Below are 27,056 nucleotides of genomic sequence, written 5' to 3' on the forward strand. Positions count from 1 at the left end.
CAGTCAAACTATGAAGGTCCTCACTGGAAGTCTGATTGCCCAGGTCTTTCTGAAGATCCTTGGCAGAAAGACCCGGGATCTTCTCATTTCATCTAGTGAGAATTCCCAACCTCCTGAGCCTAGCTGAAGAAGACTGACAACCCTCGGAAAATCAGAATGCCCCCTGGATGCTAGCCTGGAAAACTAAATTATGGGTATTTTTACTATTGGAGAGTAAACCAACCTCTTTTCTCTTTTCTAATAAACATGGGAGAAACTTCTTCCACACTGCCACCTTATAAAGGCCCTCTAAAACAAACAGATCTCAGTGGTGGGAATTAATGATAATTTACTGCACCCTCAGACTGCTCCATCCTTGTGGCCTGGAATCATGGACTCTTTGGTTATTATTTAGGATGAGGCCACCAATTATGATCTTTCTCATCCTCAGTTGCTGACCAATAATCCTCTGTCTCATCTCACAACTGCTCATATCCTCACCTTACTGGATACCAACCAGCTCAGGCTGAAAACCCAGGAATGTTCCTATAAATGTCACTCCCCTCCCCTTCCCATTCTCTTTTTTACAGGCTGGCCACTCAGTCCCTTTCCTGCAGGAAGCAGCCTAAGAGACACCATGCCAATCACCCTGCCTCCTTATACTAGATTAGAATGACCAGAATGATAGAATCAGATTACTGACCTACCCAGGTAGAACTAGCCCAAGAAGGATCAAGAACATGTCCCTTCCAGGAAACAGTGAATGGACCAATCCCAACTCTCTGACCTTTTCCCACCCACCTGCCCAGTTATAACTGACCCACCTAGGAAGGACTGAGTGTATGTCCTTCCCAGGACGTAGTGCATGGACCAATCCCTGCCTCTCTGACCCTTTAAAATCCCCATCCACCATAGCCCATGTATGGATTTCTTTCCAGTCAGGAATTTCATCTCACCTGCACCTAGGTGGAATAAAAGCCATTTTTAACACACAGAATTGGGACTCCATTTTCCTTTTGTCTCACACCTCAGAATAATCTTTGATCTTTGGGTCCAGAACCTCTCAGTTTGCCCAAACTCTCTTTCCTCCTTACTAACCATAGCCTGGTTGTCTGTGGGGAATTCTCTCTGACACCACTGTAACAAGCCTTGTCAGTGGCTCCCTTCTTCCAGGCTGTCAGGGCCCTTCTTTGGTTCCAGGGATTACTCTAAGTCCTAATTGATTTAAGTAATTCTCCAAGTGTGATCTGAGAACCCCTGGGATCCCAAAGGTTCTTTCAGATAGCAAAGTCAAAACTCTTTTCATAATGTTATTTGCCTTGAATTTTCACTCTCATTCTTTCACAATTATACCAAAGAAGTTTTCTAGAGATCACATGACATAGGATGTCATCACTTGGACAGTGAGTAGAATGTGTACTTGTATATTCTTATATTTTCTAGAATTTTCTAAGATTTAGAATGTGTTTTCAGAGATTGATTCAGTTTGATCTCACTACTTCTACTATGCTATATTACTAGTATCTTCAGTTATATCTAACTCCTATAATACCTGTAACCTTATTGTTATCTAATAAATCATTACTTTTAAATCCCAAAGTTTTCCTTGCATCTATGTAGAAATATAGGAAAAACTGCATGAAGATGTCCTGAGGTCAAGAAATTTGAGAACCATAGGTTTAACCCGATCAGGGATCTCATTTCTATAGGAGAATGTGGCAATGTCCTGACTCATGAGACAGAAAGAGGGTGGTGTTCTGGGAAATGTTTCCTCAATATTTTTTTTTTTCTTTTATAAATTCTAGATTAATGTGAGGGTACAAACAATTAGGTTATAATGTTTGCATTTGTAAGGTAGAGTTCCTATTGTAGTTGTGTCCTACATCCAAGAGGTGTGACATATACCTTTACATTGTGCCCATTAAGTGAAAGCACACCAATCCCCCTCCCACCTCCCCTCTATCCCCTCTATTGTACCCCCTTCCCCAACTTGAATTGAATTGAGTTTTCCTCCTGTGGGTGTATATTAGTTCATCTACTGGCTTCATATTATAATTGAGTACATTGAATACTTGCTTTTTCATTATTGTGATATCATAATAAGAAGAAAGTGTTTCCACTCCATTTAGATTAATACAAAAGACATAAAGCCCTCATCTTTTTATGACTAAATAGTAGTTCATGGTATACATATACTACAGTTTATTAATCCATTCCTGGATTGATAGGTATTTAGGTTGTTTCCACACTTCAGTGATTATAAATTGAACTGTGATAAACAATCTAGTGCGAATGTCCTTATGATAAAATGATATTTTTCTTCTTCTAGGTAGATGCCTAGTAATGGGATTTGGGGATGAAATGGAAGGTCTATTTTGAGTTCTTTGAGGATTCTCCATACTTTTTTCCATAGAGGCCATAATTAGTTTGCAGTCCCACCAACAGTGTAAAAGTATTCCCTTCTCTCCACTGTTTGCTTGATCTAAAAAAACAAAAAAAAAAAAAAAAAAAAAACAAGGAAACAACTGTTCCTTGGTACATCTCTCTATTTTTTTAAAGCATAGAATGTTTTTGTTTCCTTTTTTCTTCTTTTCTTTTTTTTTATTAAATCATAACTGTATACATTGATATGATCATGGGGCATCATACACTCGCTTCATAAACCATTTGACACATTTTTATCACAGTGGTTAACATAGCCTTTCTGGCGTTATCTGAGTTACTGTGCCAAAATATTTACATTCTACATTTAACAAGTTTCGCAAATACCCCTGTAAGATGCACCACAGGTGTGATCCCACCGATCCCCCTCCCTCTACCCACCCACCCCCTTTCCCACTTCCCCCTATTGGTAAGTTGTAGCTGGGTTATAGCTTTCATGTGAGAGTCCCAAATTAGTTTCATAGTAGGGATATGTACATTGGGTACTTTTTCTTCCATTCTTGGGATACTTTACTAAGAAGAATATGTTCCAGCTCCATTCATGTAAACATGAAAGAGGTAAAGTCTCCAACTTTCTTTAAGGCTGCATAGTATTCCATGGTATACATATACCACAATTTATTAATCCATTCGTGGATCGATGGGCACTTGGGCTTTTTCCATGACTTAGCAATTATGAATTGGGCTGCAATAAACATTCTGGTACAAATATCTTTGTTATGTTGTGATTTTTGGTCTTCTGGGTATATGCCCAGCAGAGGAATTACAGGATTGAATGGCAGATCTATTTTTAGATCTCTGAGTGTTCTCCATATATCTTTCCAAAAGGAATGTATTAATTTGCATTCCCACCAGCAGTGCAGAAGTGTTCCCTTTTCTCCGCATCCACGCCAACATCTCTGGTCTTGAGATTTTGTGATATAGACTAGTCTCATTGGAGTTAGCTGATATCTCAAAGTAGTTTTGATTTGCATTTCTCTGATGATTAAAGATGATGAGCATTTTTTCATATGTCTGAAGGCCTTGCGCCTGTCTTCTTCAGAGAAGTTTCTCTTCAAATCCCTTGCCCAGCCTGCGATGGGATCCCTTGTTTTTTTCTTGCTGATGCGTTTGAGTTCTCTGTGGATTCTGGTTATTAAACCTTTGTCAGAGATATACCCTGCAAATATCTTCTCCCATTCTGAGGGCTGTCTGCTTGCTCTGCTTACTGTGTTCTTAGCTGTGCAGAAGCTTTTTAGTTTGATCAAGTCCCAGTAGTGTATTTTTGAAGCTGCTTCAATTGCCCGGGGGGTTCTCCTCATGAAATACTCACCCAGACCAATTTCTTCAGGGTTTTCCCTGCATTCTCCTGTAGTATTTTTATAGGTTCATGTTTTAAGTTTAAATCTTTAATCCAATGAGAGTCTATCTTAGTTAATGGTGAAAGGTGTGGGTCCAATTTCAGTCTTCTGCAGGTTGCCAGCCAGTTCACCCAGCACCATTTGTTAAATAGGGAATCTTTTCCCCACTGAATGTTTTTAATTGGCTTGTCAAAAATCAAATAGCGGTAAGTAGCTGGATTCATCTCTTGGTTCTCTATTCTGTTCCAGATATCTACTTCTCTGTTTTTGTGCCAATACCATGCTGTTTTGATCACTATCGATTTGTAGTAAAGTCTGAGGTCTGGTAGTGTGATTCCTCCTGTTTTGTTTTTATTTCTGAGTAATGTCTTGGCTATTCGAGGTTTTTTCTGATTCCACATAAAACGAAGTAATGTTTTTTCAAGATCTTGAAAATATGACAGTGGAGCTTTAATAGGGAGTGCGTTGAAATTATATATTGCTTTGGGTAGTATGGACATTTTGATAATGTTGATTCTTCCCAGCCATGAGCATGGTATGTTTTTCCATTTGTTAACATTTTCAGCTATTACTTTTCTTAGAGTTTCATAATTCTCTTTATAGAGATCTTTCACGTCTTTTGTTAGGTAAATTCCCAAATATTTCATCTTCTTTGGCACTACTGTGAATGGGATAGAGTCCTTAAATGCTTTTTCAATTTGACTGTTGTTGGTGTATATAAAGGCTACCAATTTATGAATGTTGATTTTGTAACCTGAGACGCTGCTGTATTCCTTGATCACTTCTAGGAGTTTTGTAGTAGAGTCCCTACTGTTTTCCAGATACACAATCATATCATCTGTGAAGAGCGAGAGTTTGATTTCTTCTGACCCTATATGGATACCCTTGATCGCCTTTTCTTCCCTAATTGCAGTGGCTAAAACTTCCATAACAATGTTGAAAAGCAATGGAGACAATGAGAAGCCTTGTCTGGTTCCCAAACTGAGTGGAAATGATTCCAATTTAACTCCATTCAATATGATATTGGCTGTGGGTTTGCTGTAGATAGCCTCTATCAGTTTAAGAAAAGTCCCTTCTAGACCAATTTTCTTGAGTGTTCTGATCATGAAGGGATGCTGGATATTATCAAAAGCTTTTTCTGCATCAATTGAGAGAATCATATGGTCTTTGTTTTTTAATTTGTTTATGTGCTGAATTACATTTATAGATTTACGTATATTAAACCAGCCTTGAGATCCTGGGATAAAACCAACTTGGTCATGATGTATAATTTGTTTGATGTGTTGCTGGATTCTGTTTGTTAGGATCTTGTTGAATATTTTTACATCTATATTCATTAGTGATATTGCTCTATAATTTTCTTTTCTTGTTCGATCTTTTCCTGGTTTTGGAATCAGGGTGATGTTTGCTTCATAGAACGTGTTGGGTAGTCTTCCTTCTTTTTCTACATTTTGGAACAGGTTGAGTAATATAGGTACTAATTCCTCTTTAAAGGTTTGGTAGAATTCTGACGTGAAACCATCTGGTCCCTGGCTTTTCTTTTTAGGGAGGTTTTGTATAGTTGATGCTATTTCTGAACTTGATATGGGTCTGTTCAACATTTCCACTTGATTCTGGTTAAGTCTTGGAAGGTGGTGTGCTTCCAAGTATTGGTCAATTTCCTTCAGATTTTCATATTTCTGAGAATAAAGTTTCTTTTAATATTCATTAAGGATTTTTTGGATTTCTGATGAGTCTGTGGTTATTTCGTCTTTGTTGTTTCTCATTGATGATATTAGAGATTTTACTCTTTTTTTCCTGATTAAGTTGGCCAGAGGTTTATCTATTTTATTGACCTTTTCAAAAAACCAGCTTTTTGATTTATTGATCTGTTGTATTATTCTTTTGTTTTCAATTTCATTTCATTCTGCTCTAATTTTGGTTATTTCTTTTCTTCCACTGGGTTTGGGGTTGGAATGTTCTTCCTTTTCCAGTTGCGTGAGATGTCCCATTAAGTTGTTAACTTCCTCTCTTTCCGTTCTCTTGAGGAAGGCTTGCAGTGCTATAAATTTCCCTCTTAGAACTGCCTTTGCAGTGTCCCAGAGGTTCTGTTAGTTTGTGTCTTCATTGTCGTTTTGTTCCAAAAAATGGGCGATTTCTTTCTTAATCTCATCTCTGACCCAGCTATCATTCAGCATAAGGTTATTTAACTTCCATGTTTTTGTATGGGTATACAGATTCCTGTTGTTACTCAATTCAAGTTTTTTTCCATGATGGTCCGAGAAGATGCATGGAATGATTTCTATTCCTTTAAATTTACTGAGGTTAGACTTGTGACCTAAAATGTGATCAATTTTGGAGTAAGTTCCGTGGGCTGATGAGAAGTATGTGTATTCAGTTTTGTTGTGATGAAATGTTCTGTAGATGTCTGCTAAATCTAAATATTGGATGGTTAGGTTTAAATCTAAGATTTCTTTGCTCAGCTTCTTTCTGGAGGATCGATCCAACACTGCCAAGGGAGTGTTGAAATCTCCAACGATTATGGAGCTGGGGGAAATCAAGTTACTCATGTCTGTTAGAGTTTCTCTTATATATTGAGGTGCATTCTGGTTGGGTGCATAGATATTAATAATTGAGATCTCATCATATTGAGTATTACCCTTACCAAATATGAAGTGACCATTCTTGTCCTTCCTTACTTTTGATGGTTTAAAGCCTACTGTATCTGCAAATAAAATTGCAACACCTGCTTTTTTCTGATTACCATTTGCCTGAAATATGGATGACCATCCTTTCACCCTGAGTCTGTATTTGTCTTTTAAGTTGAGATGTGACTCTTGTATGCAACAAATATCTGGCTTGAGTTTTTGTATCCAGTCAGCTAACCTATGCCTCTTTAGAGGACAGTTTAAGCCATTCGCATTGGTGCAGAGTATTGATAAGTCTGGTGGAATTTTGGGTATCGAGTTTTTCAAAGGTCCAGTGGACATTTTTAATCCTTTCGCCAGTGTGGAAGTTGGAGTTTGATCCGAAGTTTCTGAGTGAGTTTACTTTTGTGGTATAGGATTGGGTTGGTCATTGTGGAGGATAGGTCTGAGAACATCCCGAAGAGCTGGTTTACTTATGGCAAATTTTTTCAACATATGAATGTCATTGAAGTATTTAATTTCTCCATCATAGATGAAACTCAGTTTAGCTGGATACAAGATCCTGGGTTGAACGTTTTTTTGCTTTAGGAGATTAAAAGTTGATGACCAGCCTCTTCTGGCTTGAAAAGTTTCAGCAGAGATATCTGCAGTTATTCTAATATTCTTACCTTTGTACGTTATAGTTTTCTTTCGCTGGGCTTCTTTGAGAATCTTCTCTTTCATGTTAACTTTAGTGAAGCTAATTATGATATGTCTTGGGGATGACTTATTGGGGTTGAATCGTGCTGGGGTTCTGAAGCTGTCTGCTATCTGAATTTCAGATTCTCTAGGCATGTCTGGAAAATTTTCTTTCATAATTTCATGCAGAAGGGCCTCTGTGCCCTCGGAGGTGACTTCATCATTCTCAGAAATTCCTATAATCCTTATGTTGCTTTTTTTCGAATTATCTGAGAGTTCTCTGAGTGAGTGATCCGTTTTTGCTCTCCATTTCTCTTCCTCTTTGAGAGATTGGGAGCGTTCGAAGACTTTATCTTCATTGTCAGAAATCCTTTCTTCTGCTTGCTCCATTCTGTTACTGAGGGATTCTACTGTATTTTTCATATCTTTGAGGGCTGTAAGTTCTTGCTTCAGTGTGTCTAAGTCTTTGGTGGTTTTGTCTTTAAATTCGTTAAATTCTTGAGACAAGTTTTGAATTTCTCCTCGAATTCCTAATTCCATTTTATTAATCTTGTCTGCAATCCAAATTCTGAATTCGATGTCTGACATCTCAGCCAGTTGTTTATGAATGGGATCTTCAATCACATCTGCCATATCTTTTCTTGGGGGGGTTGATCTATTCTGGTTATTCATTTTACCAGAGTTTTTCTGCTGATTCCGCCCCATGGTTATTTTACTCCCTTTGGTTTTTTCCCCTGGGGTTTTATCGAGGGCCCGTACAGTGTTGTGGCCTGAGAAACTGGGGCCCTGTCTGGTGTGGTGGAGCAAAGTGGTTCTGTCTTGTTTTCAGCTGGTTTCTGTTCGATCCTATTGCAACTTCTACTCTGGCTTGAAGTCTCAGCTGTGTGGAAAAATCAGCAATTAAGTCACCCCACCTGCCCACCTCTGGCCCCAGTTGGAAAAGGAGAATCAAACCTTCCTACAATCGCACACCCAGGGCACCGCCTGAAAGGTCCTCAGTCTATTAGCCCAGTTCAAAAGGTCCAAATCAACTGTCTCAATCGGCTCTTGTCTCGGGTGGGAGAGTTCAGGAGGTCTCTGGGAACTGGATCACAGGGGCCTGGTGACTCCTGTGACACTGCTCACCCCAGTGCAGCGTGGAGTCAGGAGGAGCCACCCAGTAAACAGAGCAGTCTAGGAAGGTTGATGTCTCCTTCCCCAATGTGCCCGTCCGTCGGACCCAGTCAGTGGTATCTCTGCAGATGGCTAACCCAGTTGCCTGCAGTGAACAGACACTCCAGGGGTTTGCACCTGCCTGAATCACAAGGAAGTCTGCCAGGCCCCCGCAGACTGCCGCTATCTAGCAGGAGGAGATGGGGCCTGACATCTTTGAGTGTTTGATGCAGGTGATGGGAAGGAGGTGTTCACTCAGTCTTAGCCCCGTCCCTGATGGGTTCTGCTAACAGAACAGAACAGACAACTTTGCGGGGTTCTGTCTCTGTTCCTGTCGAAATCGCCTACAGAAGACGGGCTGTTTTGAGTTCAAACGTCTTTGCTGCTGGAGATTTGCGTCCGAACACCTCTCTGGGTCGGCCCCGCCCTGGAAGCTTCCCAGGTTTGTGAGCCATGTCAGGAAATCCCCCTGAATCACAAGGAAGTCTGCCAGGCCCCCGCAGACTGCCTCTATCTAGCAGGAGGAGATGGGGCCTGACATCTTTGAGTGTTTGATGCAGGTGATGGGAAGGAGGTGTTCACTCAGTCTTAGCCCCGTCCCTGATGGATGCTGCTAACAGAACAGAACAGACAACTTTGCGGGGTTCTGTCTCTGTTCCTGTCGAAATCACCTACAGAAGACGGGCTGTTTTGAGTTCAAACGTCTTTGCTTCTGGAGATTTGCGTCCGAACACCTCTCTGGGTCGGCCCCGCCCTGGAAGCTTCCCATGTTTGTGAGCCATGTCAGGAAATCCCCCGCTCACCAGTGGCCTCCTCTTGTTGCCCAGGGAGACAGGGGGTGTGGCCTCAGAATATCCAGAAGTGGGCGTTCTGCCGTTAAAGAAAAAACGGCTGTTGATCTACCTCCAGGGAACTGCTGCTCTGGTGTGGGCACTCAGGCGACCCTTTTCTCCTCTGTCCCGCACCCCAGAGTCAGCACTGAGTGGCCGCAGTTTGTGCTGGGTCCACACCCCTCAAGAGATCCCCCAAGAATCAGAACTCTTGGGGGATGGGCCCCCAGACCCCGATTGGGAGTAGGAGGGGGAAGCTAGAGTTTCATTGAGTTTTACGCAACACTACGGCCTGGGGAGGGCTCCTGCACTGCACCGCAGGGAAGTGCCGCCAAGGCTTGATTTCCCCTCATCAGAGTGCCCTCTCCTCGCTCACGTGTCCCAGAGTCAGTGCTGACCTGACGCAGCTCAGGCACTGTGCACTCCCCTTGAGAAATCACCCAAGGATCCGAACTCCTGGGGGATAGGCCCTCGGACCCCGAGTGAGAGTAGGGGCTCTCAGCTCTCAGCGGGGAAGCTAGAGTCTTATTCAGTCTTGTGCCCCGTAATGTTGCCCGGGGAGGGTTGCTGCACTGCACCGCAGGGAAGTGCCGCCAAGGCGTGACTCCCCTTCAGCCCAGTGCCCTCTCCTCACTCGCACGCCTCAGAGTCAATGCTGACCAGTCGCAACTCGGGGACTTTCCACTCCCCTTGAGAAATCACGCAAGGATCCGAACTCCGGGGGGACAGGCCTCCAGACCTCAGTGGGTGGGAGGGGAGCGCCGGGGATTCAGGGTTGCTGGCAAAGGATTCCCAAAGTTTTATTCAGTTTTATGCCCAGTAGGAGAACGCCACGGCACCGCAGTAGGGGAGGTAGGTCCAGTTTTTAGAAGGTCTCTCCCTGGAGTGTAGTGGGAGGGCCTTTAATTTCTGCCCGCTTGTTCAATTGTGGGGCTCTTGAACTGGTCTCATGGGGGAGGGGCACTCCCGTCCGCTTGGTGGTGGATTTTGTACCTTTTGTTTGCGTCCTTGTGATCACAGCTTGCCTCAGCGGTGTTGATGTGCATTCTACAACCTTCTCTCTTGGTGAGGCTCAAGTCCACTAGGATACTTACTAAATTCCTGTCTCTTAACTCTCCTTCTGGACGGAGCCTCTGTTGAAAGCTGGCTTCAGTCCGCCATCTTGTCTCCCTCCCCTAAAGCATAGAATGTTAAGCCATGTTGGTTTGTCTCTTGATATTGTCCTGTGTTTTAGTCCATTTTCATTGCTATAAAGGAATACTTGATGTTGAGTAATTTATTTTTAATTTAAAGGAGTTTTAAAATTTGTTATTATTGTTTTTCTCTGTCATCCAAGTTGGAGTGCAGTGGCACTATCATAGCTTACTGAAGCCTCAGACCCCTGAGTTCAAGCAATCCTCAGCATTCTGAGTAGCTGAAACTATAGGCACACCATCACTCCCAGAAAGAGGTTTTGTCTGGTTCATGATTCTGCACGTCACATAAGAAGCATGGCACAAATATCTTCTTGGCTTTTGATGATAGCCTCAGGAAGCTTCTAGTCATGGTGAAAAATAAAGGGGAGCCAGCATGTGTGGAACACATGATGACAGAGAAAAGGGGGAGGAGATAGAGAGAGAAAGGAGAGGTGTGTCAGACTATTTTAAACAACCAGCTCATGGGCGAACTCTGAAGGAAACTAGTAGATCGAGGACTCATCCATTACAGCTAGGATGACCTCAAAGCATTCATGAAGGATCTGCCCTCATGATACAAATACCTGTCATTAGGCTCCACTTTCAAGATTGGGGATCATTTCAACATGAAGTTTAGAGAGTCAAATATTCAAAGTGTGGAACCCAGACTGGAAGTGATGCTCAGCAGCCAGCAAGGCAAAGTAGCCTCTAAGAACATAGTTACTGCACTGAGTCTTACAGAATTGCAATGTGGAAAGGACTGAGTGCATGAGGTACTGAATCAAGCAACCCTGAAGCCCTGTTCCCTTGAGATTTCTTGCGTGAGATAATGCATTTTGTTATTTGAGTCAGTTAAATAGTGTTTGAAGTTACTTGCAGCATAACAAATTAATTGATTAATGTACTTGTTATATGTAGTCTTGGTGGCCAGTAAAACCCACTATAAAAACCTGAATAGGGGCTCGGTGCCTGTAGCTGAGCGGCTAGAGCACCAGCCGCATACACTTTGCAGGTTATACTTCCGATAAAATTCTAATAACCAGAATCCACACAGAACTCAAATGCATTAGCAAGAAAAGAACACGTGACCCCATCTCAGGGTGGGCAAGGAACTTGAACAGAAACTTTTCTAAAGAAGTCAGACAAATGATCTACAAACACATGAAAAAAAGCTCATCATCCTTAATCATCAGAGAAATGCAAATCAAAACTACTTTGAGATATCACCTAACCCCAGTAAGAGTAGCCCACATAACAAAATCCCCAAACCAGAGATGTTGGCGTGGATGTGGAGAAAAGGGCACACTTTTACACTGCTGGTGGGAATGCACTCTAATACGTTCCTTCTGGAAGGATGTTTGGAGAATACTTAGAGACCTAAAAATAGACCTGCCATTCCATCCTATAATTCCTTTACTAGGTTTATACCCAGAAGACCAAAAATCGTAATCTATCAAAGACATCTCTACCAGAATGTTTATTGAAGCCTAATTCATTTTTTTTATTAAATCATGACTGTATACATTGATATGATCATGGGGCATCATACACTCGCTTCATAGACCATTTGACAAATTTTCATCACAATGGTTAACATAGCTTTCCTGGCATTATCTCAGTTAATGTGCCAAAACATGTACATTCTACATTTACCAAGCTTTGCAAATACCCCTGTAAGATGCACCACAGGTACGATCCCACCAATCCCCCTTCCTCTACCCATCACCCACTCCCTCCCCTCACTTTCCACTTCCCCCTATTGTTAGGTTGTAACTGGGTTATAGCTTTCATGTGAGAGCCCCAAATTAGTTTCATAGTAGGGCTGAGTACATTGGGTACTTTTTCTTCCATTCTTGAGATACTTTACTAAGAAGAATATGTTCCAGATCCATCCATGTAAACATGAAAGAGGTAAAGTCTCCATCTTTCTTTAAGGCTGCATAATATTCCATGGTGTACATATACCACAATTTATTAATCCATTCATGGATCGATGGGCACTTGGGCTGCAATAAACATTCTGGTACAAATATCTTTGTTATATTGTGATTTTTGGTCTTCTGGGTATATGCCCAGCAGAGGAATTACAGGATTGAATGGCAGATCTATTTTTAGATCTCTGAGTGTTCTCCATATATCTTTCCAAAAGGAATGTATTAATTTGCATTCCCACCAGCCGTGCAGAAGTATTCCCTTTTCTCCACATCCACGCCAACATCTCTGGTCTTGAGATTTTGTGATATAGGCTAGTCTCACTGCACTTAGATGATATCTCAAAGTAGTTTTGATTTGCATTTCTCTGATGATTAAAGATGATGAGCATTTTTTCATATGTCTGAAGGCCTTGCGCCTGTCTTCTTCAGAGAAGTTTCTCTTCAAATCCCTTGCCCAGCCTGCGATGGGATCCCTTGTTTTTTTCTTGCTGATGCGTTTGAGTTCTCTGTGGATTCTGGTTATTAAACCTTTGTCAGAGATATACCCTGCAAATATATTCTCCCAATCTGAGGGCTGTTTGCTTGCTTTACTTACTGTGTTCTTGGCTGTGCAGAAGCTTTTTAGTTTGATCAAGTCCCAGTAGTGTATTTTTGAAGCTGCTTCAATTGCCCGGGGGTTCCTCCTCATAAAATACTCGCCCAGACTAACTTCTTCAACGGTTTTCCCTGCACTCTCCTCTAGTATTTTTATAGTTTCATGCCTTAAGTTTAAATCTTTAATCCAATGAGAGTCTATCTTAGTTAATGGTGAAAGGTGTTGGTCTAATTTCAGTCTTCTGCAGGTTGCCAGCCCCCACTCAGCACCATTTGTTAAATAGGGAATCTTTTCCCCACTGAATGTTTTTAATTGGCTTGTCAAAGATCAAATAGTGGTAAGTAGCTGGATTCATCTCTTGGTTCTCTATTCTGTTCCAGATATCTACTTCTCTGTTTTTGTGCCAATACCATGCTGTTTTGATCACTATCGATTTGTAGTAAAGTCTGAGGTCTGGTAGTGTGATTCCTCCTGTTTTGTTTTTATTTTTGAGTAATGTCTTGGCTATTCAAGGTTTTTTCTGATTCCATATGAAACGAAGTATTGTTTTCTCAAGATCTTTAAAATATGACAGTGGAGCTTTAATAGGGAGTGCGTTGAAATTATATATTGCTTTGGGTAGTATGGACATTTTGATAATGTTGATTCTTCCCAGCCATGAGCATTGTATGTTTTTCCATTTGTTAACATTTTCAGCTATTTCTTTTCTTAGAGTTTCATAGTTCTCTTTGTAGAGATCTTTTACGTCTTTTGTTAGTTAAATTCCCAAATATTTCATCTTCTTTGGCACTACTGTGAATGGGATAGAGTCCTTAACTGTTTTTTCAACTTGACTATTGTTGATATCTATAAAGGATACCAAGTTATGAATGTTGATTTAGTAACCTGAGACGCTGCTGTATTCCTTGATCAATTCTAGGAGTTTTGTAGTAGAGTCCCTAGTGTTTTCCAGATACACAATCATATCATTTGCAAAGAACGAAAGTTTGATCTCTTCTGACCGTATATGGATACCCTTGCTCACCTTTTCTTCCCTAATTGCGGTGGCTAAAACGTCCATTACAATGTTAAAAAGCAATGGAGAAAATGGCCAACCTTGTCTGGTTCCTGATCTGAGTGGAAATGATTCCAATTTAACTCCATGCAACATTATATTGGCTGTGGGTTTGCTGTAGATGGCCTGTATTGGTTTAAGAAAAGTCCCTTCTGGACCAATTTTCTTGAGTGTTCTGATCATGAAGGGATGCTGGATATTATCAAAAGCTTTTTCTGCATCAATTGAGAAAATCATATGGTCTTTGTTTTTTAATTTGTTTATGTGCTGAATTACATTTATAGATTTACATATATTGAACCAGCCTTGAGACCCTGGGATAAAACCGACTTGGTCATGATGTATAATTTGTTTGATGTGTTGCTGGATTCTGTTTGTTAGGATCTTGTTGAATATTTTTGTATCTATATTCATTAGTGATGTTGGTCTATAATTTTCTTTTCTTGTTGGGTCTCTTCCTGGTTTGGGGATCAGGGTGATGTTTGCCTCATGAAATGTGTTGGGTAGTCTTCCTTCTTTTTCTACCATTTGGAACAGGTTGAGTAATATAGGTACTAATTCCTCCTTAAGGGTTTGGTAGAATTCTGACGTAAAACCATCTGGTCCCGACATGGTTAACATAGCCTTCCTGGCATTTTCTTAGTTATTGTGTTAAGATATTTATATTTGAGGACTCCAGGCATCTCTGGCTGGTGGGATCTTCCTATTATCACCCCTGCGAGGATACAGGGAGTCAGCGAGAGACTTCTGGACTCCAAGAGGAGGACTAAACCAGTGGAAAAATGGCAAGTGGTCACATGCTTTCAATCCGTCTAAACCCGCCCGCAACTATAAGTTCAGTAGCAGCGAGACTGCAAACCAGAAAGACCTTACCTGTGAACTGTTTTGGTTTCTTTGGAGTAGGCACTCAGTTGAACTGCCTTGGGGAGAGCCTGAGCGGGAGTGCGGAGAACTTTGGCCTTTGTCTATGGGCTCAGTCTGAGCCTCTGAGTCAGATGGAGCTAATAGTGTTTGACTGTGGGTCACAGGGAGCCATTGTGAGCGATCTGCCCCGGCAAGCTCCGCCCTCAGGGTCATAGAGCTAGAATTGGGTGGGAGCTAGTAATCCAGCCACCAAGCATCCTAAGGGAGGGGTCTGAGCCGCCTTGCAGCCCTAAACCTCAGGGGCAGAGTGAGACCAGTTTTGGCACACTGGGTAAGTGGATAGCCACTTCAGCAGTGATTCCAGCGACAAGCACTTTCCTGGGAAAGCTTCTGCTCAGCAAGTGAACAAGTTCAAAGTACCTTTTAAGTGGGCTGAAGAGAGATTTAAGGTGTCTACCAGCTGGGGTTTGAGAAATCAGCAGCCTCCAGTCATATCAGAACTGTGATTAACATCTCATACCCCAGAAGACCACGTGTTGCCCAGACAATATTCAATAACATATACATACTGCTTTGTTTTTGGTTGTGTTTTCTTTTTTTTTGGTTTGGTTTTTTTGTTGTTGTTGTTTATTTTGATGTTGTTGATGTTGTTTTGTTTTTTAAGTTCAACCTTCTCCATACAGATCCTTTTTCTTTCTCAATTTTTCTAGTTTAATTATAATTTCCCATACTGCCTTTTTCAATAATTAGAAGTTCATTTTTGCTAGTGTTTCTACCGCTATTATTTGGTTTTCCCCACAATTTTATCCTGTAAAGTTTTCTGTTTGCTTGTTTTGGTTTGATTTATAGCATTTTTGTCTTTCCTCTCTACTTGGTGGATGTGGGGTACTGTGTCTGATCCGGTTAGCAAAGAGCTGCTGACTTCAAGGGAGCCACCCATCTGGGCACCCCCAGAAGGTGGGTTTTTTTTTAAGGGTGTATCAAAGTACCCTACTGTACACCTATATTGCTCTGTCTCCCTCTTTCTGTGCCTCTCTTCATTTGTCAATATTCCTTTTACCCACCCCCTCTCCTTTCTCTCTTTTTCTTTGTTTATCTTATCACTTGGTCCTCCTTTCTTTCATCCATTTTTTGCTCTTCAACCTTCTCACCCTTCAGGTCCTGTAACCCTTAGTCTACAGGCATGAGAACTTAAAGAGCAAGAGGAAGTGAAAGGAAAATTAGGGCAAGGAAACTGATGAAAGAAATCACTCATGAGGAAGAATCAGTGGGAAACTCCAGGCAACATGAAGAACCAGTCCAGAACAACCCTGCTAACGTACCATGAGGTAGCTACTGCAGATGATTCCACCTATAAAGAAATGTTAGGAATGACAGAAAGGGAATTTAGAATACACATGTTGAAAACAATGAAAGAAATGATGGAAACAATGAAGGAAAATGCTAATGAAGTGGAAAATAACGAAAAGGAAATCCAAAAACAGAATCAAATAAGAGATGAACAATATGAAGAATATAAAAGGATATAGCAGAGCTGAAGGAAATGAAACAGTCAATTAGGGAACTTAAAGATGCAATGGAAAGTATCAGCAACAGGTTAGACCATGCAGAAGAAAGAATTTCAGAGGTAGAAGACAAAGTTTTTGAGATAACTCAGATAGTAAAAGAGGTAGAAAAGAAGAGAGAGAGTAAGCAGAACGTTCATTGTCAGAATTATGGGACCTTATGAAGCATTCCAACATACGAGTTATAGGAATTCCAGAAGGGGAAGAAGAATGCCCCAGAGGAATGAAAGCCATACTAGAGAATATTATAAAAGAAACTTTCCCAAATATCACCAAAGATTCTGACACACTGCTTTCAGAGGGATATTGGACCCTAGGTTGCCTCAACTCTAACCGAACTTCTCCAAGACACATTGTGATGAACCTGTCCAAAGTCAAGACAAAAGAAAAGATTCTGCAAGCTGCCAGGAGTAAGCGCCAGTTTGATAAACAGGGGCAAATCCATCAGAGTGACTGCAGACTTCTCTAATGAAACTTTCCAAGCAAGAAGACAATGGTCATCTACCTTTAATCTACTTAAAAAGAACAATTTCCAGCCCAGAATTCTGTACCCTGCTAAGCTAAGCTTTAAAATTGATGGAGAAATCAAGATGCTGGCATCGATGTGGAGAGAAGGGAACACTTTTACACTGCTGGTGGGACTGCAAACTAGTACAACCTTTCTGGAAGGAAGTATGGAGAAACCTCAAAGCACTCAAGCTAGACCTCCCATTTGATCCTGCAATCCCATTACTGGGCATCTACCCAGAAGGAAAGAAATCCTTTTATCATAAGGACACTTGTACTAGACTGTTTATTGCACCTCAATTTACAGTCGCCAAAATGTGGAAACAGCCTAAATGCCCACCAACCCAGGAATGGATTAACAAGCTGTGGTATATGTATACCATGGAATACTATTCAGCCATTAAAAAAAAATGGAGAATTTACATCCTTCGTATTATCCTGGATGGAAGTGGAAGACATTATTCTTAGTAAAGCATCACAAGAATGGAGAAGCATGAATCCTATGTACTCAATTTTGATATGAGGACAATTATTGACAATTAAGGTTATGTGGGGGGAAAGCAGAAAGAGGGACGGAGGGAGGGTGGTGGGGCCTTGGTGTGTGTCACACTTTATGGGGGCAAGACATCATTGCAAGAGGGACTTTACCTAACAATTGCAATCAGTGTAACCTGGCTTATTGTACCCCCAATGAATCCCCAACAATAAAAAAAAAAAAAGTCTGGTCCCGGGCTTTGTTTTTAGGGAAGTTTTGTATAGTTGATGCTATTTCTGAACTTGATATGGGTCTGTTCAACATTTCCACTTGATTGTGGCTAAGTCTTGGAAGGTGGTGTGCTTGCAAGTATCGGTCAATTTTCTTCAGATTTTCTTATTTCTGACAATAAAGATTCTTGTAATGTTCATTAAGGATTTTTTTGATTTCTGACGAGTCTGGCAGACTCGTTGTTTCTGATTTGTTGATATTAGAGATTTTACTCTTTTTTTTCTTCGTCTTTGTTGTTTCTGATTGATGATATTAGAGATTTTACACTTCTTTTTTCTGATTAGGTTGGCCAGAGGTTTATCTGTTTTGTTGACCTTTTCAAAAAACCAGCTTTTGATTTATTGATCTGTTGTATTATTCTTTTGTTTTCAATTTCATTTAATTCTGCTCTAATTTTGGTTATTTCTTTTCTTCTACTGGGTTTCAGGTTGGAATGTTCTTCATTTTCCAGTTGCTTGAGATGTCCCTTTAAGCTGTTAACTTCCTCTCTTTCTATTCTCTTGAGGAAGGCTTGCAGTGCTATAAATTTCCCTCTGAGAACTGCCTTTGCGGTGTCCCAGAGGTTCTGATAGTTTGTGTCTTCATTGTCGTTTTGTTCCAAAAAATTGGCAATTTCTTTCTTAATCTCATCTCTGACCCAGCTATCATTCAGCATAAGGTTATTTAACTTCCATGTTTTTGTATGAGTATGCAGATTCCTGTTGTTACTCAATTCAAGTTTTATTCCATGATGGTCCGAGAAGATGCAAGGAATAATTTCTATTCCTTTAAATTTACTAACGTTAGACTTGTGACCTAAAATGTGGTCAATTTTGCAATAAGTTCCATGGGCTGATGAGAAGTATGTGTATTCAGTTTTGTTGGGACGAAATGTTCTGCAGATGTCTGCTAAATCTAAATATTGGATGGTTAGTTTTAAATCTAAGATTTCTATGCTCAGCTTCTTGCTGGAGGATCGATCCAATACTGCAAAGGGAGTGTTGAAATCTCCGACGATTATTGAGCTAGAGGAAATCAAGTTACTCATGTCTTTTAGAGTTTCTGTTATAAATTGAGGTGCATTCTGGTTGGGTGCATAGATATTAATAATTGAGATCTCATCATATTGAGTATTACCCTTAACAGATATGAAGTAACCATTCTTGTCCTTCCTTACTTTTGATGGTTTAAAGCCTACTGTATCTGCAAACAAAATTGCAACACATGCTTTTTTCTGATTACCATTTGCCTGAAATATGGATGACCATCCTTTCACCCTGAGTCTGTATTTGTCTTTTAAGTTAAGATGTGACTCTTGTATGCAACAAATATCTGGCTTGAGTTTTTGTATCCAGTCAGCTAACCTATGCCTCTTTAGAGGACAGTTTAAGCCATTCACATTAATTGAGAGTATTGATAAGTCTGGTGGAATTTTGGGTATCGAGTTTTTCAAAGGTCCAGTGGACATTTTTAATCCTTTCGCCAGTGTGGAAGTTGGAGTTTGATCTGAAGTTTCTAAGTGAGTTTACTTTTGTGGTATAGGATTGGGTTGGTCATTGTGAAGGATAGGTCTGAGAATATCCTGAAGAGCTGGTTTACTTATGGCAAATTTTTTCAACATATGAATGTCATTGAAGTATTTGATTTCTCCATCATAAATGAAACTCAGTTTAGCTGGATACAAGATCCTGGGTTGAAAGTTATTTTGCTTTAGGAGATTAAAAGTTGATGACCACCCTCTTCTGGCTTGAAAATTTTCAGCAGAGATATGTGCAGTTATTCTAATATTCTTTCCTTTGTACGTAATAGTTTTGTTTCGCCGGGCTGCTTTGAGAATCTTCTCTTTCATGTTAACTGTAGTGAAGCTAATTATGATATGCCTGGGGGATGACTTATTGGGGTTGAATCGTGCTGGGGTTCTGAAGCTGTCTGCTATCTGAATTTCAGATTCTCTAGGCATGTCTGGAAAATTTTCTTTCATAATTTCATGCAGAAGGGCCTCTGTGCCCTTTGAGGCCACTTCATCATTCTCCGAAATCCCAATTATTTGTTTATTGCTTTTCTTCGAATTATCTGAGAGTTCTCTGAGTGAGTGATCCGTTTTTGCTCTCCATTTCTCTTCCTCTTTGAGAGATTGGGAGCATTCGAAGACTTTATCGTCAATGTCAGAAATCCTTTCTTCTGCTTGCTCCATTCTGTTTTTGAGGGATTCTACTGTACTTTTCATATCTTTGGGGTCTGTAAATTCTTGCTTCAGTGTGTCTAAGTCTTTGGTGGTTTTGTCTTTAAATTCGTTAAATTCTTGAGACAACTTTTGAATTTCTGCTCGAATTCCTAATTCCATTTTATTAATCTTGTCTGCAATCCAAATTTTGAATTTGATTTCTGACATCTCAGCCAGTTGTTTATGAAGGGGATCTTCAATCACATGTGCCGTATCTTTTCTTGGGGGTGTTGATCTATTCTGGTTATTCATGTTACCAGAGTTTTTCCACTGATTCCGCCCCATGGCTATTTTACTCCCTTTGATTTTTCACCTGGGGATTTATCGAGGGCCTGTACAGTGTTGTGGCCTGAGACACTGGGGCCCTGTTTTGTGTGGGGGGGCGAAGTGGTTCTGTCTTGTTTTCATTTGGTTTCTGTTCGAACCTATTGTAACATTTACTCTGGCTTGAAGTCTCAGCTGTGTGGATAAACCAGCAATTAAGTCACCCCGCCCGCCCACGTCTGGCACCAATTTGAAAAGGTAAAGGAAAATCAAACCTTCCTACAACCACATACCCAGGGCACCGCCTGAAAAGTCCTCAGTCTATTAGTTCAGTTCAAAAGGTCCAAATCGGTTGTCTCAATCAGCACCTGTCTCCCGTGGGAGAGTTCAAGAGGTCTCTGGGAACTGGATCACAGGGGTCTGGTGACTCCTCTGATATGGCTTACTCCAGTGCTGCATGGAGTCAGGAGGAGCCACCTAGCAAATAGATCAGTCTGGGAAGGTTGATGTCTCCTTCCCCACTTTGCCCCTCTGTCGGACCCAGTCACTGGTATCTCTGCAGATGGCTAACCCAGTTGCCTCTAGTGAACAGATACTCCCGGGGTTTGCACCTGCCTGAATTGCAAGGAAGTCTGCCAGGCCCCTGCAGTCTGCCGCTATCTAGCAGGAGGAGATGGGGCCTGACATCTTTGAGTGCTTGATGCAGGTGGTGGGAGAGCGGTGTTCACTCAGGTTTAGCCCCATCCCTGATTGATGTTGCTAACAGAACAGAGCAGAACAGACAACTTTGCGGGGTTCTGTCTCTGTTTCTGCTAAAATTGCCTACAGAAGACTGTCTGTTCTGAGTTCAAACGTCTTTGCTGCTGGAGGTTTGTGTCTGATTACCTCTCTGAGTCGGCCCTGCCCTGGAAGCTTTCTGGGTTTGTGAGCAGTGTCAGGGAAATCCTTTGCTCCCTGCTGGCCTCCTCTGGTTGCCCAGGGAGACAGGGGGTGTGGCTTCAGAATATCCAGAAGTGAGCCGTTTTGCTGTTAAAGAAAAAATGGCTCTTGATTTGCCTCCAGGAACTGCCACTCTTGTGTGGGCACCCAGCCGACCCTTTTCTCCTTTGTCTCGCGCCCCAGAGCCAGCACTGAGTGGCCGCAGTTTATGCTCTGTCCACACCCCTCGAGAGATCTCCCAAGAATCCGGACTCCTGGGGGGCAGACCCCCAGAGCACCGAATGAGAGTGAGGGGACGCTAGAGTTTCATTCAGTTTTATGCCTGGCCGTATTGTTGCACGGGGAAGGCTACTGCACTGCACCGCAGGGAAGTGCCGCCAAGGCGTGACTGTCCCTCAGCCGAGTGCCCTCTTCTCGAGTGCCCTCTCCTCACTCGCCTGTCTCAGAGTCAGCGCTGACCAGTTGCAGCTCGGGCACTGTGCACTCCCCTCGAGAAATCACCCAAGGATCCGAACTCCTGAGGGACAGGCCCCCAGACCCCAAGTGAGAGTGGGGGGGAGTGCTGAGAGCTCACCAGGGAAGCTAGAGCTTCATTCTGTTTTATGCCTGGCCGTATTGATGCACGGGGAGGGCTGTTGCACCGCACCGCAGGGAAGTGCTGCTGAGGTGTGACTCCCCCTCAGCACGGTGCCCTCTGTACACTCGCATACTTCAGAGTCAGTGCTGACGAGTTGCAGCTCAGGGACTGTCCACTCCCCTTGAGAAATCACCCAAGAATCCGAATTCCTGGGGGACAGGCCTCCAGACCTCAGTGAGCGGAAGGGGAGTGTTGGGCATTCAGGGTTGTCGGCAAAGGATTTTTAAAGTTTTATACAGTTTTATGCCTTGCAGGAGAATGCTATGGCACCCTAGTAAGGGAGGTAGGTCCAGTTTTTAGAAGGTCTCTCCCGTGGAGTGTAGTGGGAGGGCCTTTAATTTCTGCCCGTTTGTTTAATTGTGGGGCTCTTGAGCCGGTCTCACGGGGGAGGGGGACTCCCGTCCGCTTGGTGGTGGATTTCGTACCTTTTGTTTGCATCCTTGTGATCACAGCTTGCCTCAACGGTGTTGATGTGCATTCTTCAACCTTCTCTCTTGGTGCGGCTCAAATCCACCAGGATACTTACTAAATTCCTGTCCCATAACTCTCCTTCTGGATGGGAGCCTCTGCGGAAAGCTGGCTTCAGTCCGCCATCTTGTCTCTCCCCCTCTTTTTTTTTTCTTAATTATTAAATCATAGCTTTGTACATTAATGCGATCGTGGGGCACCATATACTAGTTTCATAGACCTTTTGGCACATTTTCATCACGCTGGTTAACATAGCCTTCCTGCCATTTTCTTAGTTATTGTGCTAAAGCATTTACATACCACATTTACTAAGTTTCACATATACCCTTGTAAGATGTACCGCAGGTGTAATCCCAGCAATCACCCTCCCTCCATCCACCTTCCCCTCCCTCCCCTCCCTTTCTCCCTTTCCCTTATTCTTAGGTTGTAACTGGGTTATAGCTTTCATGTGAAAACTCTAAATTAGTTTCGTAGTAGGGCTGAGTACATTGGGTACTTTTTCTTCCATTCTTGAGATACTTTACTAAGAAGTATATGTTCCAGCTCCATCCATGTAAACATTAAAGAGATAAAGTTTCCATCTTTCTTTAAGGTTGCATAATATTCCATGGTGTTCATATACCACAATTTATTAATCCATTCGTGGATCGATGGGCACTGGGGCTTTTTCCATGAATTAGCAATTATGAATTGGGATGCAATAAACATTCTGGTACAAATATCTTCGTTATGATGTGATTTTTGGTCTTCTGTGTATATGTCTAGTAGAGGAACTATAGGATTGAACGGCAGATCTATTTTTAGATCTCTAAGTGTTCTCCAACCTCTTTCCAAAAGGAATGTATTAATTTGCATTCCCAACAGCAGTCTAGAAGTGTTCTCTTTACTCCACATCCACGCCAACATCTCTGGTCTTGGTATTTTGTGATATGGGCTAATCTTATTGGAGTTAGATGATATCTCAAAGTAGTTGTGAGTTGCATTTCTCTGATGATTAAAGATGATGAGCATTTTTCATATGTCTGTAGGCTGTGCACCGGTATTTTTTTTTTATTAAATCATAGCTGTGTACATGAATGTGATCACGGGGCACCGTACACTGGTTTTATAGACCATTTGAAACATTTTCATCACACTGGTTAACATAGCCTTCCTGGCATTTTCTTAGTTATTGTATTAAGACATTTACATTCTACATTTTCTAAGTTTCACATACACCCTTGTAAGATGAACCACAGTTGTAATACCAACAATCCTGCTCCCTCAGCCCACCTCCCCCCTCCTGCCCCTCATTTTTCCCCTTTCCCCCTTCCCTCTATTCTTAGGTTATAACTGGGTTATAGCTTTCATGTGAAAGCCATAAATTAGTTTCATAGTAAAACTGAGTACATTGGATACTTTTTCTTCCGTTCTTGAGATACTTTACTAAGAAGAATATGTTCCAGCTCCATCCATGTAAACATGAAAGAAGTAAAGTCTCCATCTTTCTTTATGGCTGCATAGTATTCCATGGTGTACATATACCACAATTTATTAATCCATTCGTGGATCGATGGGCACTTGGGCTTTTTCCATGACTTAGCAATTATGAATTGGGCTGCAATAAACATTCTGGTACAAATATCTTTGTTATAATGTGATTTTTGGTCTTCTGGGTATATACCTAGTAGAGAAATTATAGGATTTAATGGCAGGTCTATTTTTAGATCTCTAAGTGTTCTCCAAACATCTTTCCAAAAGGAATGTATTAATATGCATTCCCACCAGCACTGTAGAAGTGTTCCCTTTTTTCCATATCCACACCAAAAACTCTGGTCTTGAGATTTTGTGATATGGGCTAATCTTACTGAAGTTAGATTATACCTCAAAGTAGTTTTGATTTGCATTGCTCTGATGACTAATGATGATGAGCATTTCTTCACATGTCTGTAGGCCGTGTGACTGTCTTCTTCAGAGAAGTTTCTCTTCAAGTTTTTTGCCCAGCCTGAGATGGGATCATGTGTTCTTTCCTTGCTAATATGTTTGACATCTCTGTGGATTCTAGTTATTAAACATTTGTTGGAGACAAAACCTCCAAATGTCTTCTCCATTCTGAGGGCTGTCTGCTTGCTTTACCTACTGTGTTCTTGGCTGTGCAGAGATTTTTATTTTGATCACATCCCAGTAGTGTATCGCTGAAGCTGCTTCAATTGACTGAGGGGTCCTCATAAAATACTCACCCAGCCCAATTTCTTCAAGGGTTTTCCCTGCACTCTCCTCTAGTATTTTTATAGTTTCATGTCTTAAGTTTAGGTCTTTAATCCAGTAAGAGTTTATCTTGGTTAGTGGTGAAAGGTGTGGATCCAGTTTCAGTCTTCTACAGGTGGCCAGCCAGTTCACCCAGCACCATTTGTTAAATAGGGAATCTTTTCCCCACTGAATGTTTTTAATTGGCTTGTCAAAGATTAAATAACGGTAAGTAGCTGGGTTCATCTCTTGGTTCTCTATTCTATTCCAGACATCTACTTCTCTGTTTTTGTGCCAATACCATGCTATTTTGATCACTATCAATTTGTAGTATAGTCTGAGGCCTGGTAGCGTGATTCCTCCTGCTTTGTTTTTATTTTTGAGTAATGTCTTGGCTATTCGAGTTTTTTTCTGATTCCATATAAAACGAAGTATTGTTTTTTCAAGATCTTTAAAGTATGACAGTGGAACTTCAATAGGGATTGCATTGAAGTTATATATTGCTTTGGGTTGTATGGACATTTTAATAATGTTGATTCTTCCCAGGAATGAGCATGGTATGTTTTTCCATTTATTAACATTCTCGACTATCTCTTTTCTTAGAGTTGCATAGTTCTCTTTATATAGATTTTTCACGTCCTTTGTTAGATAAAGTCCCAAGTATTTCATCTTCTTTGGCACTACTGTGAATGGGATAGTCCTTAATTGTTTTTTCAGCTTGACTATTGTTGGTATATATAAAGGCTACCAATTTATGAATGTTGATTTTGTAACCTGAGATGTTGCTGTATTCCTTGATCACTTCTAAGAGTTTTGTAGTAGAGTCCCTAGTGTTTTCCAGATATACAATCATATCATCTGCAAAGAGTGAAAGTTTGATCTCTTCTGACCCTATGTGGATACCCTCGATCGCCTTTTCTTCTGTAATTGCAGTGGCTAAAACTTCCATTACAATGTTGAAAAGCAATGGAGACGATGGGCAGCTTTGTCTGGTTCCTGATCTGAGTGGAAATTATTTCAATTTAACTCCATTAAATATTATATTGGCTGTTGGTTTGCTGTAGATGGCCTCTATCAGTTTAAGAAATGTCCCTTCTATACTGATTTTCTTAAGTGTTCTAATCATGAAGGGATGTTGGATGTTATCAAAAGCTTTTTCTGCATTGATTGAGAGAATCATATGATCTTTGTTTTTTACTTTGTTTATGTGCTGAATTACATTTATAGATTTACGTATATTGAACCAGCTTTGAGACCCTGGGATAAAGCCAACTTGATCATGATGTATGATTTGTTTGATATGTTGCTGGATTCTGTTTGTTAGGATCTTGTTGAATATTTTTGCTTCTATATTCATTAGTGATATTGGTCTATAATTTTCTTTTCTTGTTGGGTCTTTTCCTGGTTTGGGGATCAGGATGATGTTTGCTTCATAGAATGTGTTGGGGAGTCTTCCTTCTTTTTCTACATTTTGGAACAGTTTGTGTAATATAGGTACTAATTCCTCTTTAAAGGTTTGGTAGAATTCAGTCGTGAAACCATCTGGTCCCGGACTTCTCTTTTTGGGGAGGTTTTGTATGGTTGATGTTATTTGCGAACTTGAAATGGACCTGTTCAACATTTCCACTTGATTGTGGTTAAGTCTTGGAAGGTAATGAGCTTCCAAGTATTTGTCCCTTTCTTTCAGATTTCCATATTTCTGATAGTAAAGTTTCTTGTAATATTCATTAAGGATTTTTTTTATTTCTGAGGAGTCTGTTGTTATTTCGTCTTTGTCATTTCTGATTGATGAGATTAGAGATTTTACTCTTTTTTTCCTGATTAGGTTGGCCAACGGTTTATCTATTTTGTTGACCTTTTCAAAAAACCAGCTTTTTGATTTATTGATCTGTTGTATTGTTCTTTTGTTTTCAATTTCATTTAGTTCTGCTCTGATTTTGGTTATTTCTTTTTTTCTACTGGGTTTGGGGTTGGAGTGTTCTTCCTTTTCCAGTTGCTTGAGATGTCCCATTAAGTTGCTAACTTCCTCTCTTTCCATAACTTGTTTTTTTGACAGAAGTCCAAAGCTTTGGCTTTGCAGACGCTGCTGCTTCTTATAGTCGTCTGGTATCAGCCATTGTCAACCTCAGCCAGTTCTTCGATATTGCCACCGACTGCAAGTCCTTGGGCTGCATCTCCTTTGAGCTGTATGCAAAGTTCCAAAGACGGCCCAAATCTTTCATGCTCTGAGCACTGGAGAAAAAGGATTTGGTTATGAGGGTTCCTATTTTCACAGAATTATTCCAGGGTTTATGTGCCAGAGTGGTGTCTTCACACACCATAATGGCACTGGTAGCAAGTTTATCTAAGGGGAGAAATTTGAAGATTAAAAATTCTTCCTGAAGCATACAGGTTCCAGCATCTTGTCCACGGCAAATGCTGGACCAAGCAAAAACGGTTCCTAGTTTTTCATCTGCACTGCCAAGACTGAGTAGTTGGATGGCAAGCATGTGGTCTTTGGCAAGGTGAAAAAAGGCATAAAAGTTGTGGAAGCCATGGACTGCTTTGGGTCCAAGAATGGCAAGACCAGCAAGAAGATCACCATTACTGACTTTGGACAGCTGTAATACATTTGACTTAATGTTTCAACCACTAAACCATTCCTTCTGTAGCTCAGGAGAGCACCCCTTTACCCCATTTGCTCACAATATCCTGTAATCTCTGTGCTCTCATTACAGTTCTTTGGGTTGCATATTTTCCTTATTCCTCTCCATGTCTAACTGGATTGCAGAGTTAAGTTTATGATTATGAAATAAAAACTAAATAATAAAA

General features: G+C 41.0%; 1 pseudogene; it reads left to right on the forward strand.

Moving 5' to 3' along the window:
• The first annotated feature begins 10 nt into the window (after nt 1-10).
• Nucleotides 11-27,056, forward strand: LOC128576833 (peptidyl-prolyl cis-trans isomerase A-like; annotated as a pseudogene).

The sequence above is a fragment of the Nycticebus coucang genome, chromosome X (assembly GCF_027406575.1).
Source record: "Nycticebus coucang isolate mNycCou1 chromosome X, mNycCou1.pri, whole genome shotgun sequence".
In the NCBI taxonomy this organism is placed as follows: Eukaryota; Metazoa; Chordata; class Mammalia; order Primates; family Lorisidae; genus Nycticebus; species Nycticebus coucang.